Raw genomic sequence first — 19159 nt, forward strand, 5'->3', positions numbered from 1 at the left:
AAAATTTTTTTTAATGCAAGTGGATGGAGTTAATTTATAAGGATGTGATCATTTCTTCTGTACAACAAAGTGACCCACTCATACATATACACATATTCATTCTCTTTCAAATTCTTCTCCCACATAGATTATCACAGAATATTAGGTAGAGTTTCCTGTGCTCTATAGCAGGTCCCCCCTTGGCCAATCATTCCATATACCCTGGTGTGTATATGCCAATCCTAAACCTCCAGTCCATTCCCCAGCCCCCAACTGCCCCCTTTGGTAACCATAAGTCATTTCAAGCCTGTGAGTCTCTGTTCTGCAAATAAGTTCATTTGTATCCTTGTTTTTGGATTCCACATCTAAGTGATATTATATGATATTTGTTTTTCACTGTCTAACTTCACTTAGTGTGATAGCTTCTAGGTCCATCCATGTGATAGGGTTTTCACTGTGGTTTTTATCAACTAAAATGAAGAGCTCTCTTTCTGCTTTCATATAGTCTAACCCTGATAGTGGTGAGGGTCACTCAGCCGTCTTACCTGTTCTTATGTGTTATCCACAGTTTGTCTTTCATTGCTGACCTGCTCAAAGGCACCTCTCAGAACATCTATATTAAATCCCTTCTCTCTGTAGATGGTTCAGAGAGGTTGTAAACTTGCCCAGGGTCATACAGCTAAGTTGTAGAAGACAGCCAAGGGAGGTCCATGGTATCTTGACCGTCATTGCTCCAAGGTATTTGTTACATGTAATTTTTAAACTAAAAGGAAACTTGGAGGTCATTTATTTTATTTTATCTTATTTTATTTTTTTGGTCTTTTCTAGAGCTGTACCCGCAGCATATGGAGGTTCCTGGGCTTGGGGTTGAACCAGAGCTGTAGCTGCTGGCCTATGCTAGAGCCACAGCAACTCGAGATCCGAGCCTTGTCTGTGACTTATACCACAGCTCATGGCAACGCTGGATCCTTAACCCACTGAGCGAGGCCAGGGATCAGACCCGAAATCTCATGGTTCCTAGTTGGATTCGTTAACCACTGAGCCATGATGGGAACTCTGAGGTCATTTATTTAAACGAATTTTATTTATTTATTTTTTTGCTTTTTAGAGCCGCACCCGCAGCATATGGGAAGTCCCCAGACTAGGGGTCTCATCAGAGCTACAGCCACAGCAACGTGGGATCCCAGACGCATCTTCGACCTACACTGCAGCTCACAGCAATGCCAGATCCCCCACCCACTGAGTAAGGCCAGGGATGGAACCCTTGTCCTCTTGGATACTAGTCGGGTTCATTTCCGTTGCGCCACAACAGGAACTCCTTAATGCCATTTAGGGCCAGAGAGAGTGAATCTGAGATCAAGGACTTGCCCAAGGTAACTAAGTTGTTAAGTAGCACAAAAACCCTCTAGGTTTTGAGGAACAAAGCCAATCCATAGTGTGCTTTTTTAAAAATTCTGTACCTTCTCTCTCTTCTTTATTTTAATGAGAAAAAAATGAACTGTTTGTCACAGAATCCACAGGGGCCATGATTGCCTTATCATGTAGTAGATTCTATAGATGGCGTATAGTTAGAATGATGAAACTTTGATAAAAGAGGACTTTAAGGAGTTATCCTTATGTAGTTTACATAGTAAAATTAGGAGGAAAAACTGGGTAAGTAAAGTTTCTTGTGATGTGACCCTCACAAGGTTTTCAATATAATTTTAGAACCCTTTCTGCTTCTAAAGAAAAACTGTTGTAAGGACCAGTGCTGGGTCTGCATGTCCCTGGCAGTTTAAAGGGCACTGTGAATTTGTGATTGTCAAGCCTAGCACTAGGTAGGCAGGGAATGGTGTTCTGTAAGTGCAAGTTTGTTAATCTGTAGGCTGGGGGGGCACCCACCACCAGAACTCTGTCATGGTTATCCTATGAACAAAGCGTGTGTGATACTACTTTGCCAGAATGGGGTCAGTGTTTCGATGGGGAGCTCTGTTTCTCAGGCAGAGCAATCTGTTAACGTGTAATTTGAGATGAATGCTGTTGCTAACAGCATAGCAAAGGCTCTGTGATTTCCCATGCAGGTTCATCCATTGGCCCCTCTTGGCCGGTCTGGGGAACAGAATTGAGGCTCTCCTGTATTTTTGCATCTTCGTCCGCCAATAGCTCCTCTTAAGCAATGCCAGTCTGTTTCCACTGGCCGTTCCGCGTCTGTCCCACCTGGTTAGCCAATGAGGAGGGAGGGTCATCTAGATCTCTAAGAGAGCTTTAAAAACATGTTTTTTAATTACAGTTGATTTACTTAGATTTCTAAGAGATCTTGATATTCAAAAGAGTGTTGAATTTCTGGGAATTCCTCTTGTGGCTTTGTGGGTTGAAAACTCGACTGATATCCATGAGGATGCTGGTTGGATCCCTAGCTTCACTCAGTGGGTTAAGAATCCAGTGTTGCCATGAGCTGTGACATAAATTGCAGATGCAGCTTGGATCCGGCATTGCTATGGCTGTGGTGTAGGCCTGCAGCTGCAGCTCCAGTTAGACCCCTACCCCAGGAACTTGCATATGCCACAACTGTGGCCCCCCCAAAAAAGGTGTTGAATCTCTTAGCAAGTAGGCACAGTAGCCCACCTTGGTGCTTTTGCCTTTTGCTGGCACACTTCCTTTTAAAATACCACCTCTTTTAGGATCTTCAATAAAAAACCATTTCCTTTGGAGTTCCCTTGTGGTGCAGCAGGTTAAGGATCTGGTGTTGTCACTGTCAAGTTCAGGTCTCTGCTGTGGTGCAAGTTCAATCCCTGGCCTGGGAACCTCTGCATGCCTTGGATGCAGCCTAAAACAAACAAGCAAACAAAAAACCCCAACATTTCCTTTGCTCCTTTTGGAACCCGTATCTAACCTTGATCCTTTGTTTTGGAAGATAATAGTATACTTTCTGCATAAAACCAGGAACACACCACTCTTACTTTCTTTCCCTCCCAGTCCGTTGTTTCAGCAAAATGATTCCATTTCACTTTAACAAAAAGATTCTCTTTCTAGCTTAAAATATTCCGGATGTGCTTTAACTTGCCTTGGGGTCATAGCACATGTCTTCCAGGACTGATGAGTCTTGTCAGTTGCCCCAGGGTGAGAACTTTAATAAGCAAATTGCACACACCTGGCTTTGCAAAATATTGGCCTAATGGGACACCTAGGTGAAAGTCAGTACTTCCACTCCCCACGTACACACCCTTCCTCCGCACCCCTTTTAAAAGGGAACCCTCAGAAATTGCTGCCTCTCCATTTATCTCTTAAAACTTGCCTGTCTCTTTGCACCCCTGATGTGATCGTTAACAGGCTCAGGTTGTTGATGTCCCTGCTGCCTTCTTTTGGATTTGAAAGTCATGCCAGTGATGAGATGTGGGACATGGACAGGGGAGTCTGGTTAAAAGGGCACAGGGCTGGCAGACTCTTTGTTAGGCTGTGCAGCACCCCCTGCCCGGCTCTTTGATTTGTGGCTGCCCTGGGTGTTTGCACAACCTTTCCCGTTCAGACACTTCTTAGTTGAAGAGACCGCCTGGTTCCCTGATTTTGAAGGCTGGACACCAGACCTACTGGTCTTTCACTCTTATTCATTCAGTGGTTCGTTCAGACATTGTTTGTGCTAAACATTTGTGCTAAACATTGGAGATTTACAGAAAGACCAGATCCTGTCTTCCAGAAGCTCATAATCTTGTGTTTTTATCTCCAGTGGTTGGCAGGTGTGACGCATGGCCACACCTCACATGGTGCACAGTCATGCATTTTCTTTGGCTTCCGTGCTCTCTCCTACTTGCTGAAGATCAGCTCCCCCAAATAAAGCTGTTGGCTGTCTTTCTTGTCATCCATTCTTTCGGACACCTCAGGGGACCCAGCTGCACAGATTAAGAGGCCACCAGTGGCAATTGGTGTATATTCAGACCAGCATTTCCTTGAATGCTTTATGCTTGAGACTGGATTCCACATTGACCACATTCCTTCTATGCCTACAGGATTCTGACTCTGCTTTGTATGCAGTGGCTACACACACACACACACACACACACACACACACACACACCCCTCCTGGATTGACATTCTGCTAAAAGTTGATGAAAATCTGGTGATAGCATGTAGCTCTTTAGGCAGTAAAAACCATATTTAAGACTTTACTGGCTTTGACTAGACTATGGGTGGCCTCGCTCTTCACATCTGCTGTCAGCCTGTGTTCGGCCGTCATTCACACATACATACCCTAGAAATTCCAGTCATCAAACAGCAACGCCTGAAGTACCTCTTCCAGGAAGACTCAGTCCTCTAGTCTCCGGGTTTGGAAGTATCCCAAACATCTTTAGGAAAATTCTTTCATCTACTTCTCCGTCCCCTTTTGGGTATATAAAAAGTTAGCATACTGCACAATACGTGAAACGGCTCTCTCAACTATCCTACCTTCTGCAGTTCTCCTTCTGTGTCCATAACCACAGTTTATACATGGGTTTTATTATGCAGTTAGGCTCAGCGCCATTTGTGATGATAAAGAGTTGAGGCTTGTCCCCTCTCACGTGGACACGCTCCGGCTTACCTTCATCGTGTGAGTGAATGTCTCAGGTTGGCCCAGTGGGTCCAGGTCAGAGGGCATGTGCTTAGCTGTGGAATTCCAGAGGTCACTCCCTGCCTTTGTCTCCTCCACCAAAGCTCATGTCACTTGCATCATGCTTTGACTTGAAACAATATTGCATCGGAGGGAGTGTGCATAATGGGCTGTGTTGTCCAATTATCATGAGATTACCGAATACTTTTGCCTGGAAACTTGCCAGCAAGAGTGAACAAAGAGATGCCCCAAGCCACTTTCTCAGCTTTATTCCTCAAGACTAAATGGCATTCCCAGTACCCTCTGTACCTTTCTGATTGAGTAAATGGATAAGTCAGGCTTTTACTTATTTTTTTATTTTTGGACAAAGAATGTGGCTAGGACCGGACATCAAGATTTTTTTAAGCTACTTTGATGAGAATGAGTAAAAAGCCAAAAGGTGGAACAGAGAATACACCAGCTGGAAATGGAGATGATGGATTTCTAGGAAGTGGGAGATTGAGATATTTACAGTAATGAACAAAAGTTCTTCCTGGAATAAAAGTACTGAAGAAGTAACAAAAAGAAGCCAGAAAAAAAAAAAAAAAAAAAGAAGAAGAAGAAGAAAAAAAAAAAGGCATTTTCTTAGCGCACAAATGCTGAAGCCCATGCTCTTTGTTACTGGAAATTCTGACGTTTCTTGCATTCTCCCAACTTTCTTGATTTTTAAAATCTTAACATTTATTTCCCCAATCATCTTTATTCATCTTTGTGTTTTCATTCTCCTCGAGTTATCTGTGTCCTCAGAAAGTTGAAAAACAAGTGATTTTTTTTTTTTTCTTCTCATCTCTCTTGGCGGAGTCACACAATGGGCTGCCTTTCCCCTTCTCTGTGGAAAGAATGGAAACAGAGTAAGCAGCCAGCGGAGCTCCATACGGATTGACATTCCTTGCTTCTGCTTTTGAAGTTAAGATGGTCACGAGAGAGAAAAATATTTTCGGTTCCAAGCCTAAGAAAAGGACATTCCTTTCCGTCTTGGCACTCTTGTTTTCATGGTGTTGATTTCTCTGAGAATCATCTTCAGTCTCATTAATATATCACATCTGAAAATGAAATCCCTTGTGTAAGTTCTTTTCCTCGCCACGCCCTTGATTATAGGGAAGGTGATGTTTTCGTACACAAATCTGAAGTGGCTTAGGATGTATTTTCATGGCTTTTTTTTTTTTTTTGCCCTGGATGAGTTCCCATTGTTGATCAAGCACTTCAGGAGAGTTTTCCAGAGCCCTGACAGACTCACCCATGCATTCTGTTCTGTTAAACAAGGAAAAAATGGAGATTAAAAAAAAAAAAAAAAGTTAAGTTTTCACCTTGCTGTAGAGAAGGAAATCTCAGAGGCATCATTTTCCTTTCAGGAAGATTGGGGTTTGTAGGTTAAATTCCACATTATACAAATTCCCTGATGACGAGGAAGCTATGCGATCAACAATCTTTCTTCAAAATGTGTTTCTCTGTTGAGAGAGGAGGGGATTCCACTTGAGGCTGTTGATTAAGACATGAAGATGAGGTCTGAAATTGGTGGTGGCCCAAGGTCATTGGTAGAACGAATGGACCGTTGGAAAATTATTAGCAGCTGGTTTAATAGAGTTGTAATAACTACAGCTGTGTGAGAAAATCTACACACAAGGTATTTGGAATGTCCCCTTGGAGGTCCTTTTCTGTTGTTCTAGAAGAATCCTGGCGTCTATTTAGCAAAAGTGTGATTTGGACAAAAGATTTGTTAGCTTGATACGTGAGTGTGTCATACAGGCTTTATTTGCTGTAGCGTTTAGACCATCTTTGTACTTTTTTTATTAAAAAAACATTCTGGCATTATTAAGCTTCTCACCCGACCCGCACATCCCCACGTCCCACCCTGTAAAAGGCTCACAGTGTTTGAGAATTTTAATGGCTTGTCAAAGGAGTTCTCTTCCTTTTCACCTCACCTTTTTTTTCTCAAAAATTTTAATCATATCAAAGGATTTATGGGGTTTAATTTGCCAGACTCTGAGGCAGTGAAGAAAAAGACAACTGAAGAAGTGCTGTACTTTCTAAAACACCCCTTTTCTTCAACATAGGCTTCTGGTTTTACATAACTTAATAGAGGAATAATTTGCTTCGATTTGGCCTTCCTATCTGGCTGCAGGTGCGCAGGTGTGAGCACACACACCACCCACATGTACGTGTGTGTATGTTTATGTGAGTGTATGTATTATGCACACATAAAAATTTGGTCTGCAAAGCAGTATGCCTGTTTCCTCCATGTGTCATCTGTGCCTTGCTCACCCAGGGACTTGACATGGAAGAGAAATGCAGAGAGCATTCCACCCGTTCATGAATTCCACAGTCATGAGTCACCCTGGCCCCAGGCTTCTTGCCATTTTGCCTCATCCTATTCCTGCTCTCAAAGTCAGAGGTCTCGATCTCCTGTTCCTAACTCTGGAACTGGAGAAAAAGGTAGGAGATGAGATGACAAAGCTAACCTAAAGCCAGAGTCCGCTTATCTCAGAGCAGACTTCCAAAATACACTACCAAGGCACAAAAGCGTGCAAGTCAAGTTGAGATAAATCTCTGCCTTTCACTGATTTGCAAAACTTTTTTAGACCAAGGGCTTTCAGTATACATTATGTAAATTTGTTCTCTATCACAACTCCCTGGAGCAGAAATGCTCTCTCTGACCCACAGAGATCAGGTGACTTCCCCAAAGTCCCAGCTGGTTGAAAGCCAGGACAAAGTCCCAAACCTTGTCTTCTGACCAGCCCTTTCCAGGACACCATGGATGACTCACCCATGAATGACAAATGCATTGTAGGCTTTTAAAGGAAGTTGAGGATATTCGGGCAATGTCCTCTAACCTTGTGAGGATGTATCATTGTGGAAGGAAACCACTATGTTCTTCATGGAATAATCCCTCTCAGAGCCACTGGCCCAGATGGCTTGCTATGGCTTATGGAGAATGGATTTTAGTGATGATTAAAGACGTGGTTAAGATTTGGTAAGAAAACAGATGTCTCCTAAAATAGTCAACAGTCCTGTCATGCTAGTTTCCCTTTGCCTCTGCTTCACTTAGAAGGCACGGACTCCAGCTTACCCCCCAGCTAATGTGTGCTGATGGGAGAGGGGAAGAGGAAATACAAATGGTACTCCAGGGAAACCAGGCACTGTATTCTCTAAGGGCCAGATGACCTATTCTCTCATGTCATCTTCACCATTATTGTTCCGTGGATCCCATTTCATTGTTGTTCCTAATTAGCAGATGAGACAGTGGAGGCTCAGACAGGTTAAGTAACTGGCATGTGGTCACATCTGTGTTAGGTGTTCATACAGGGATGTGAATGCCTGTCAGGGAGCTGGCTTTCCATTGTGCAATGCTGCCTACACACCTCTCTGGGATGGTCCAGAAACATGATACTGGCATTTCTGGAGGACAGAGAAGTCCATGAAAACAGTAGCTAAGAATTATTGGCCACAGACTACGTGCCCGAAGGATCTTTGTATATTACCTCATTTAATCCTTACTGTAATCTTATGAAATAGTACTACCAGTTTGGTTTTTTAACCACTTTTTACAGGTGAGGAAATGGAGGCATAGAGAGGTTATGCAGTTTACCAAGACCAAATAGTAAGTGGATACCAACTCTGGCAAGTGGGCTCTGAGCCCATGCTTTTAACTACGGTGCTGGGTTCTGCTAGGTAGGCCAAGTGCCATGTTCAAAATAGCCCCTGTTGGCCAAAGGTGTTCTTCAGCTGGATCTGCTCTGGGGTTGCTGCATTAGAAAGCCAGCTTGACAGTGTAGGGAGAGAGATTTTGCTTTAAGGAAGACCTTTGTATCTCAATTATTATAGAAGATATCAAGATATTGTTTCAGAAATCCATAAAACTTAATGCAATGGACTCTCCTTGAACAAGAGATCCCTAACTGGTTAGTCCTAAGGAAAATGTAAAGCTGTTGCAGGGCTGTAAGCCAGGGAACTGATGTGATTAGATGAGCATTGAAAACTCTCCCACTCCAGATGTTCGGCTGCAGTAGGACACCACCTCAAGGTGAGTTCCAGTGAAAACTCCATTGAACAAGTACTTTGTTCAGAGGGATCCTCGAAGGTTGTCTAAGTTTACACTGCCCAGAACAGCAGCCCTGAGCCATTTTGTGCATTTGAAATGTGCCAGGTCCGGATGAAGATGTTGCTGTAAATCTCAAATAGACTGAAGTTTGAGGCTTATAGAAGGAAAGTGTGAACTATCTCGTGAATATGTCTTTGTATTTGGTATCTGTTGAAGTAATACTTTGGGATATATTAGGCTAAATAAACATGGAAATTAATTACACTTGTTTCTGGCTGCTAGAAAATTAAAAATTCCTGCATACCTGACTTGCCTTAGATTTCTTTCTGGCGGTGCTGGGCTAGGTAATTTCCTTGCTATCTCATTCAATAGAAACTATATAAAGAATGCTGTTATCATAGGCTGATGGATTATCTTTGACTACCATCCCATTAAGGAATTCCACCCTAAAGACCATTGCTTCTTAAAGTTCATGGGGGATATTCTACGCCTTCATTGGCACTATTCTTTTTTAAAAATGTAGTTAAAAGTATAATTTTTTTTGTCTGTCATTGAAGAACTAACTGTTCTTCACAGATGTTTAAAGAAAAAAAAAAGTGAGTTTGGACCACTTCTCATTAGTCGGTCTAAATGGGTCAGAAGGTAGTGACCTGGTAATGTGAGTCACAACACGTCAACTTTTGTCATTTCTCCTTTCTTTCTTTCTTTTTTTTTTTTTTTTTTGGTCTTTTTGCCTTTTCTTGAGCCGCTCCCGTGGCATATGGAGGTTCCCAGGCTAGGGGTCGAATTGGAGCTGTAGCCATCGGCCTATGCCAGAGCCACAGCAACGCGGGATCCGAGCCGCGTCTGCAAACTACACCACAGCTCACAGCAACGCTGGATCGTTAACCCACTGAGCAAGGGCAGAGATTGAACCTGCAACCTCATGGTTCCTAGTCAGATTCGTTAACCACTGCGCCACGACGGGAACTCCTCATTTCTCCTTTCTAAATACTGTGTAGGTTTGACCACGTTCTCCTCACCTCCAGGACATCTTTGTGGTCCAGACCTACTTTGTCTCATCCCTGGACCATCTCAGCAGCTGCCTGAGCAGCTTGTATCTCACCACCCTCCCTTCCTCCCCCAGAAGTCCTTCCTAGTGCTGCCAAAATAATCTTGAGAGGACACAGCTTGCATTAGGTCACATTCCCCTGATTAAGGATGATAAGAGTTCCCTGTTGCTCTCGCAGTGAAGGGAGGGAGGGACCTGATATTTGAGACTTCATAGATGTTATCTTATTTCATCCCTAAGAGATGGGGATATTTTTAGTCCCATTATACAGGTGAGGAAGCAGTTCTCTATCTTGTCTGAGGTCAGGTGGTAGATGATAAAGCTAGATCCTAACTACTAGGGTGAGATCCTGTCATCTTTCTTGCTCAAACCTAAGCTCATGCTGCCGACCCAGCTGGCTGCCTAGCTTTCAGGAACTTTCACCATCAAACCCGCAGACTTGCCATGTCCTTTCCTTTCCCAGCTGTTCTCATCAGCTATGTGCTTGGAAACTGTACCGTAACAATCCATGCGTCATTACAAAGTGCTTAGAGTTCTTCATTCTCTAATTTTTTTTTTTTTTTTTTGCTATTAGTCTTGTCTCAACTCTGTTTTAATTTCCATGAGAAAGAGCATGCCTGATCCTTGCATTTGTTCCCCCATATTTCTTTTTCTTTCTTTCTTTTTTTTTTTTTTTTTGGTCAGGTCTTGGTCCCTAGTAGGGACTCAAGTGTTCAATAAATACATGGTGTTGGTGCATGGTAGATGATCAATAAATATGTGTTTGGGACATGATTGAAAATGCTTTTTCTTTTAAATGAGGGCAGAGAGCTCCAGGTCAACAACTCCCTCTTCATCCATCTAAATGTGTGATGTAATGGCCTTGGCAATGACAGGATACTTCTAAGCCAGACTTTACCTCATTGAGTCTCAGATTCCCCACCTTATCTCAGATTGGGATGAGGTGGTCATGCGTGGTGTGCCACGAATCTCCAGGGGGTAGTGGATTATGTTGCTTCTAATATTTCCAGGAGGGACATTTAAGATGTATCTGTTTTGAGGTATATGCTAAAGTGTGCAGTGCCTGGAGGACAGTCTTTGTCCTCCTTGGGCTTCCTGGAACACTGCTGAATGTCAGGTGGAAAGGTCAGTCCATGGGGTCAACTGGTTGATTCAAGTTTGCATTCAAATATGTATTCCAGCTGAAGCTTGCTTTCAAACTCATATGGGATGCACCTGCTCCTCTCTGAAGTTCATGGAGAGAGCTAGCAAAGCATTGACATTTGGTCCATTTGCTAATAGGCAGTTAGTGTTCTGTGGTCAGTCTTGGCTGGACCGCTTTTGTTAACATGCCCACATTATTATGTGGACACATATTAAGTCTTTAAACACTGGCATGATCTCACACCCACACGTTCCCTAAAATGTGGGCTGACTTGTTGGACCTGCGTTTCTGTTTTTTTTTTTTTTTTTTTTTAAGGGAAACTGTTTAGCTTGTTTACTTATTTCTCTGAAAACACTCAAATGTTTAAAAATAATTTCCAGCTCGTCAAACCAACATACTAATAAAAAATACACAAACGTGATAGGAGTTGGAATTCAGGGAAAGTGAAAGTCCTTTTTAAACCCTACCCTAAGAGCAAACTTCCTCGAGAAGGGTTTGAGGAATATGTCTTCTGATTGTTTTCCTACATTTTATTATTACCATTATTATTTAACTAGTAACAGACTATGCATTCTTTTGTGCAGCTTACTTTTTTTTTCTCACTCATCTATGCCTTCTCCCAAGAATTCCCTGAGGAGAAGCACAGGTTTTGTAATGCCGCCGAAGGAGCTGGATACCTGGGGTTCTCAGCTTTAGATGCTAGAGAGCTTGGCCTATGCTGTGCTGAACTTGGCCATCGGGGACCTCATTCCTCTTTAATAGGTGGGTCTTCAAAGACTTAAGTAATCCCATAGAAATAAACTGTTTGGAGACCAGTTCATTCTTTTCAATCCTGACATTTCTCCTCCCCACAATACACCAGCCTTCTGGAAGACAGCAAAGCTTTATGAAAATGGTATTTTGTAGGGACACTCTCCTTTGTCTGAAATTTCATTGCCAGCGGCAGGCACCGTATAAGGAGCATGGTAATGTGCACAAGGAGATGGGAAAAGGAGGCTGAAGGTAGAAGCATATCATTCAGTTCTGAAATTCCAAATCATCCAGGAAGTCTTAAGACAAGGACAGCATTGAGATGCGGAAGGAGATGGCTTATGCTCGAGAATACAGGGGGAAATAGGCCAGCTGAAAGGTCCTGCTGATCTCCTTAGGATGGCCTCCAGCGTAACTCATGGCCATGTGGGACTGAGGCTGAAGCCTTACTCTAATTCTGATCCTAGGCTTCCCCACCAACATCCGCCCCACCATCCCCACCACACACACACACACACTCAGCCCATCAGTTCAGCCTGATTCCTTATTTTCCAGCTACTGAGACACACTTTCCCCCACTTGAGTAGCAACCCCAGTGCTCAGTGAATGCACAGTGTTGGTGCATGGTAGCTGATGTACAAATGTAGTTTGTACATTTCTCATAAGGGATGGGTGTTACCATCAAAGTTTATACTTAGTATGCATGGAGGTGTTTCATTGTTTTCTTTTAACCTTGAAAAACTGTGTTAAAGTATGTCTTCTAATACATTTGTTTTTGGTGGAGGAAGAAGAGTATGTAGGCTTCAGACATTGGCCTGGGCTGAGATTGAGTCAAACTCAGTGCCTCCTGTCAAGGAACTCACTCTGCAAGGTCCTCACCAGACAGGCAGGTGGGAGACAGTGCTGTGTGAAAAATGCTTCCAGGATTCAGGAACACCTAGCAGGTTTCAACTGAGCCCTGGAGTCCCAGGCAGGCTTTTCTGGAGAAAGTGGTTTTTAACTGGGGTTGATTGTTGTTGTTGTTCCCCCAATGTCTCCAGTGAGACCAGTGGAAACACTTTGGTTGTCACCACTGGGTAGGTAATGGGGTGAGGGAGGGAGATGCTATTGGAAACTATTGGGTACAGGGCAGCAGTGCTGCCAAGTATCCTACAGTGCCCAGGGCAGCCTCCCACCACAAAAGTTATTTGGCCCTAGACATCCATGGTGCTGAGGTTGAGAAACCTTAGCTTAAGTTAGATTGAAGGTTGAATGCAGATTGGTGGTTCTGGGGGAGGGGGTCTAGTGGAGAGAGTCATAGATATCCAGGGAAGAGAGTTATTTAAAGAGGAAATGGGAGTTCCTGTTGTGGCTCGGAGAATTAAGAACCCCAAATAGTATCCATGAGGATGTGGGTTTGATCCCTGGCCTCACTTAGTGGGTTAAGGATCTGGCGTTGCCCTGAGCTGTGGTATAGGTCATAGACATGGCTCAGATCTGGCGTGGCTGTGATGTAGGCCAGCAGCTGCAGCTCTGATTCGACCTCTGATTCTAGCCTGGGAACTTCCATATGCTTCAGGTGTGGCCCCAAAAAGACCACAAAAAACAAACAACAACAAAAAAAAAGAGGAAATGGGCTATGTGGAAAATGGTGCAGAAGTGATGGCTGGGTTAACTAAGGAGTTAAAAGTGTTCTTTCATTGGCCCTAAGACGGTTCTTCTTGACCATGGTTTGTTGTAGCAGACTCAACAAACATTTGTAGTAGTTACAAATGCCAGGTGTGGATGACATGCCCCTTGTCTGTGAAAAAGGGGGATTAATGGTAATGAGGACAATTATAGTTACGTCTTCCTATACACCAGATACTATGCCGAATGCTTTATTATCATTTTTTTTTAGATGAGTCCACACAACAACCCTGTGGAATGCGGACTTCTTTATATGGATGAGGAAATAGAGGCTTGGAGAATTTACTGTTTGTCAAGAGTTCATACAGCTCATAAGGCACAGGGTTGGGATTCAACCCTAGTTGTTGGTACCTGGATTGTTTTCCCAGGGAAGAAGATGGGACAGAGAGAAGGACAGAGGGACATGGAGGGAGTGAGTGAGTGAGTGTGTGTGTGTCTCTAAGGGCGGGGGTTCCTCCCTGATGGGAGAGTTTAAAAGGGGAATGACTTAGCTAGGAATCAGCGAGAAATTGAAAATGCGTGGGCTACCAGAGAAGTCAGGAGAGGATTGGTCAGGAATCCACATCTTAGATAAAAGGAAGTGGAGCACGCCTTTGATCGTGGCAAGAGAAGGACAGGATGGGTACCTATGGGGATGAGGAAGGGAAAGGCCGACAGGAGATGGAAACCTCTTCTCTTCTCAGTCAGACACACTGAAGCATAGGAGGCAGGTAAGCATCAGACTGTTGAGTAGATTGGAGACCTGGAATTTGCAGGGATACCAGTCTAAGAGAAGGGAGAGAACACAGATTGAGACAGATCCAAGGCTGAGTTTTTTCCAGATGGCTATGGGCTGGGCTTGTTTTTCTTTTAATTTATTTTTCGGAAGTAGAGTTGATTTACAATTTTGTGTTAATTTCTGCTGTACGGCAAAGTGATTCAGTTATACATAAATATACCTTGGGTCAGGCTTCTTCATTTGATTTCAGGTCATTTGCACAACTTTCCTTCCACTTGCTTAAATTCCTTTAAGGAGGAAATAGCTTTTCTTTTCACAGAACTAAAAAAACTTTTCAGTACAGGGGTGGAATAACTTGTTGTTTGAGAATTGATTATATGCAGATGTAAATCAATTAAAAATTATCTTCGTGACCTTAAGGTTGGAGTTCATAAAATAACTGGATAGGGATCATCTGATTTGATTTAAAGAGTCATTAAGGAGTCTTAAGTTGGTAGAAAATGGAATGCCAGGGTTGGCGGATGAGTGAACATACTTAGTAAACTGAGGTACAAACTGTTTATAACTAACACTATCTTGCCAGATCACTGTGGTGCTTTGCATATGATGGTGGTTTTATTTTTATTTAAAAAAGTTTTTATTAGAGTTGATTTACAGTGTTGTGCCAATTTCTGCTTAGAGCAAAGTGACCTGGTCATATGTATATAAAATATATACATATTCTTTTTCTCATATCATCCCCCACCATTTCTCTGTTGTTTTAAATCTTGAAGTAATTTAGGTTTTGTTCACAAGGGACCACACCCAGGTGAATTACCTTGTTAATTTTAGAGACTTGATCTCCTTTGCAATTGTTCTTTCTTTCTTTTTTTCTTAAGGGCTTCACCCATGGCATATGGAGGTTCCTAGGCTAGGGGTCGAATTGGAGCTATAGCTGCTGGCCTAGCCACAGCCACAGCAATGCAGGATCCGAGCCATGTCTGTGACCTACACCAACAGCTCACGGCAGCGCCAGATCCTTAACCCAGGGATCGAACCTGCGTCCTCATGGATGCTATTCAGATTCGTTTCTGCTGAGCCATGACAGGAACTCTCCAGTTGCTATTTCTTTATTTTCTTGTACAAATGCATTGGCTAGGATTTCCACAATGCCAAGTAATAGTGATGATCCTTGTCTGGTTTTTGAGTTGAATTTTTGTAATGTGCTATCATCAAACATGCTGCTGAGTTTTTATATGTATCATTAAAACATTTTTATTGGAAATGGATCTGGAATTTCACCAAATGCTGTTCCAGCCTCTCTGTGTTGATCAAATTATTTTTTTCTCCTTTGACTTCCTAATATAGTAGAATATAGATTTTTTTTCTTATATGCAAATACTGCCTTCCGGAAGTGAACCCCACTTAATCATGGAGTGATATTCCTTTAAGGTGCACTTGGATTTTATGGTGAATTTTTGCCTCAGTATTTATTAGTGCATTGGCATTGGACTGCTTTTATTATTCTTATAGTATTATTTATTGTTTTGGGGTAAGCTTTGCTATCTATGTTATACTACAATGTATTTAGAAATATGTGGTGAAACTCTCATCCTTAAGACTTTGCACCGGAGTTCCCGTCGTGGCGCAGTGGTTAATGAATCCGACTAGGAACCATGAGGTTGCGGGTTCGGTCCCTGCCCTTGCTCAGTGGGTTGACGATCCGGCGTTGCGGTGAGCTGTGTAGGTTGCAGACGCGGCTCGGATCCCGTGTTGCTGTGGCTCTGGCGTAGGCCGGTGGCTACAGCTCCGATTGGACCCCTAGCCTGGGAACCTCCATATGCCGCAGGAGCGGCCCAAAGAAATAACAAAAAAAAAAAAAAAAAAAAAAAAAAAGACTTTGCACCAATTTAGGAAGCATCTGATATACTGAATTTTTGAAGGCCCGTCTCTACTTGGATTAGTTCTTTTCTCAGATTAATTTTGTTAATATATGTGTTTCTAGACAGTAGTCTTTGACATTTGTGTTTACAAGTGTTACTATGAGTTGTACATAGTAATTTTTAAACTATATTTTCTTTTACATTTGTGGGTGTTTCTGTTTTATTCTTACTTTTTTTTATATGTGTTTTGCCTTTCCATCCTCTTTTTTCTTATTAGACTGGATAGTGATTTTTATTTAATTTTATATAGAATTATATTTTAAAAAGTGGTTACTTGGTGAGATTTATTGTTTTTTAGTTTTTTGATGCCTGATTTTCAATCTTTATCTTAACTGGATCCTTTCTTCCACTTTTCTTCCTTTTTCTTCTTACTTGAGTTAGATGTTTAATATATTTTGTATGATTATTTCTTGACATATTTTTCAAAGAGCTATGAAATTTCCTCCCAAGTATATAGCTTTTACCAAATTCAACATTATATATATATATAACATTTAAAACCTCACCTGCTGTGGTTGAGTTTTTTGTTTTGGTTATCCTAGAACTTGCTGAGAAGATTGATTAAAAAAAACTTTTGGAGTTCCCCTCGTGGCGCAGTGGTTAACGAGTCCGACTAGGAACCATGAGGTTGCCGGTTCGATCCCTGCACTTGCTCGGTGGGTTCGTGATCCGGCATTGCCGTGAGCTGTGGTGTAGGTTGCAGACGCGGCTCGGATCCCGAGTTGCTGTGGCTCTGGCATAGGCCGATGGCTACAGCTCCAATTCGACCCCTAGCCTGGGAACCTCCATATGCCGTGGGAGCGGCCCAAGGAATAGCAAAAAGACAAAAAAAAAAAACAAAAAAAAACAAAAAAAAACTTTCAAGCATTGGGAATTTTTGTTTGCTTTTCCCTCATAGTTTTGCTGCAGTGTAGGTTGAGATAATAGGCTATTTTTTTCTATTTGTAATGTATTGTCTCTTAATTCCAGCATTATAGACTCTTGTAAGCCTCCATTTTTTTTTCCTTCTCTATTTAGTGCTGTTGTGGGGACATAAATATTCATAATCAATCGTCATTGTGGACTGTACTTTTTTACATTGTTAAGTATTTATCTTTAAACTTTTAACATTATAATTTTATTTTCCTTTACGTTTGTGGATATTTCTGTTTCTGCTTTTAGGAAAACTTATGGATAAGTTACCATCTTTTTTTAAATCTTGAATTTAACCATTAATAGTATTTCTCAAGATCTCTACTTTTCTTGATACACCTTTACCATATTACTACTTTCAAGTTTTTGTGTCATTTTGCTGCATGTGTATCTTTTGTAGATCCCACTTTAAAGTTTGTTTCTGAATATTTTCCATAGTAGTTGTCTAATTCACTTTCTTTTTTTTTGGCTGGGGGCCAGGGAAGCCTACTCACAGCCTGTGGCAGTTCCCAGGCCAGGGACTGAACCTGTGTCACAGTAGTAACCAGAGCTGTAACAGTGACAATGCTGGATTATTTATTTATTTATTTATTTTGATTTCTTGGGCCACTCCCGTGGCATATGGAGGTTCCCAGGCTAGGGGTCCAATTGGAGCTGTAGCCGCCGGCCTACGCCAGAGCCACAGCAACTCGGGATCCCAGCCACAACTTCGACCCATACCACAGCTCATGGCAATGCTGGATCCTTAACTCACTGAGCAAGGCCAGGGATCAAACCTGCAACCTCATGGTTCCTAGTTGGATTCTTTAACCACTGAGCCATGATGGGAACTCCACAATGCTGGATTCTTAACCCACTGTGCTACAAAGGAACTCCCAATTCACATTTATTGATTTAACATAGATACTTGATTCTAATTAATTTTTTTTTTTTTTTTTGTCTTTTTGCTATTTCTTTGGGCCGCTCCGTGGCATATGGAGGTTCCCAGGCTAGGGGTCCAATCGGAGCTGTAGCCACCAGCCTACGCCAGAGCCACAGCAACGCGGGATCCGAGCCGCGTCTGCAACCTACACCACAGCTCACCGCAACGCCGGATCGTCAACCCACTGAGCAAGGGCAGGGACCGAACCCGCAACCTCATGGTTCCTAGTCAGATTCGTTAACCACTGCACCACGACGGGAACTCCCCTAATTAATTTTTTTGCAGATACTTGGATATTTCTGTGTATTTTCTTTTGTCTTCTGCCTTTTACTACATGATCTATTTTCTTTGATCAAAAAAATTAAAAACTAGGTCCTAATTTTTTATTACTAATTATTTTTAATTTTAATTAATGTGCCTCTACTTAGTAACTTCAGAAAGAAGAAATACTGAGTATTTATCTATGTCCTTCTATGAGAGTTGAGACGATTCCCCCATTTACATTTATCCTCTAATGCCTCTTCACTTTCTTTTTGTTATTGTGCCTGAGGATTTTTCCCAATTCTGTATGACCTTATTGTTATTATTATATGGAATAATCTATTATTATAATTATTCCCTTTAAGGGATTGGTTTTTATTTTTTAAATTTTTTATAAACGTATAGTTGATTTACAGTGTTGTGTCTTGTACGCAGAACGACCCAGGCACACTTATCTGTATACATTCTTTTTCTAATATTATCTTTATCACAAGAGATCGAGTATATTTCCCTCTGTTATACAGTAGGACCTCATTGCAAGCGATTGTAATTTTGTTTTGCAATTATCATAAATTGATCAATTGTCTATCTAAATGCAAGTGGATTTAGTGTTCACATTCCCAGTTTACCTCTAAAGTCTCCAGTCTCACGATTTTGAACTTTCTCTTAGTTGGATAATACTACATCACTGAATGGATTCTGAAGAAGAGTCAGTCAGTAAGTACTGCGTTCCCTGACTATGCTGCCTAGAAAGTGTATTTTTATTACCTTTTATACATGGTTGCAAATTCAGTTGGGAAATGATCTTGCTCTGAAGCCTCTGTAGACATCCTTTAACTGCTTTGAATGTTACTGGGAGGAAGTCTGAGGCCATCTGATTTTTCCCCTTGCAACTGACTAATTTGTTAATACCTTGATTCGATAGAATTCAGTGTTTATCTTAGAAATTCTATAACTTCACTGAGATGTCTCAATTTTGATGATTCTATGTTACTTTTTCCTGGAGCATCATATATTCCTTTATTGCAAGGAGGTTATTTTCCATCACGGATTTGAGCGTATTTTGTTTTGCCTGTTTTGTTTGCTGTCGACTTCTAGAATACCTTTTATCTGTATGTCGGATCTTGTTTTCAAACCTTCTTGTCTGTCATCTTCTCCACTTGGCTTTCATCTACTTGTCCTTTTCCTCTGCA

At 41.9% G+C, this 19159-nt stretch overlaps 1 protein-coding gene across 16 annotated transcripts in view; it reads left to right on the plus strand.

The window, feature by feature from the left end:
• Positions 1-19159, plus strand: part of ZNF462 (zinc finger protein 462) — a 152657-nt gene that overhangs the window by 29791 nt on the left and 103707 nt on the right. Inside the window, exon 1 of one of the 16 annotated variants that reach the window (XM_021067165.1) lies at positions 1183-13941. The exons of the other annotated variants lie outside the window; for them this stretch is intronic. The gene's annotated coding sequence lies outside the window, so the exon portion shown is untranslated. Of the gene's footprint in view, positions 1-1182; positions 13942-19159 lie in introns of those variants that run through there. 16 annotated transcript variants of the gene reach the window in all.

This window comes from Sus scrofa, chromosome 1 (assembly GCF_000003025.6).
Source record: "Sus scrofa isolate TJ Tabasco breed Duroc chromosome 1, Sscrofa11.1, whole genome shotgun sequence".
In the NCBI taxonomy this organism is placed as follows: Eukaryota; Metazoa; Chordata; class Mammalia; order Artiodactyla; family Suidae; genus Sus; species Sus scrofa.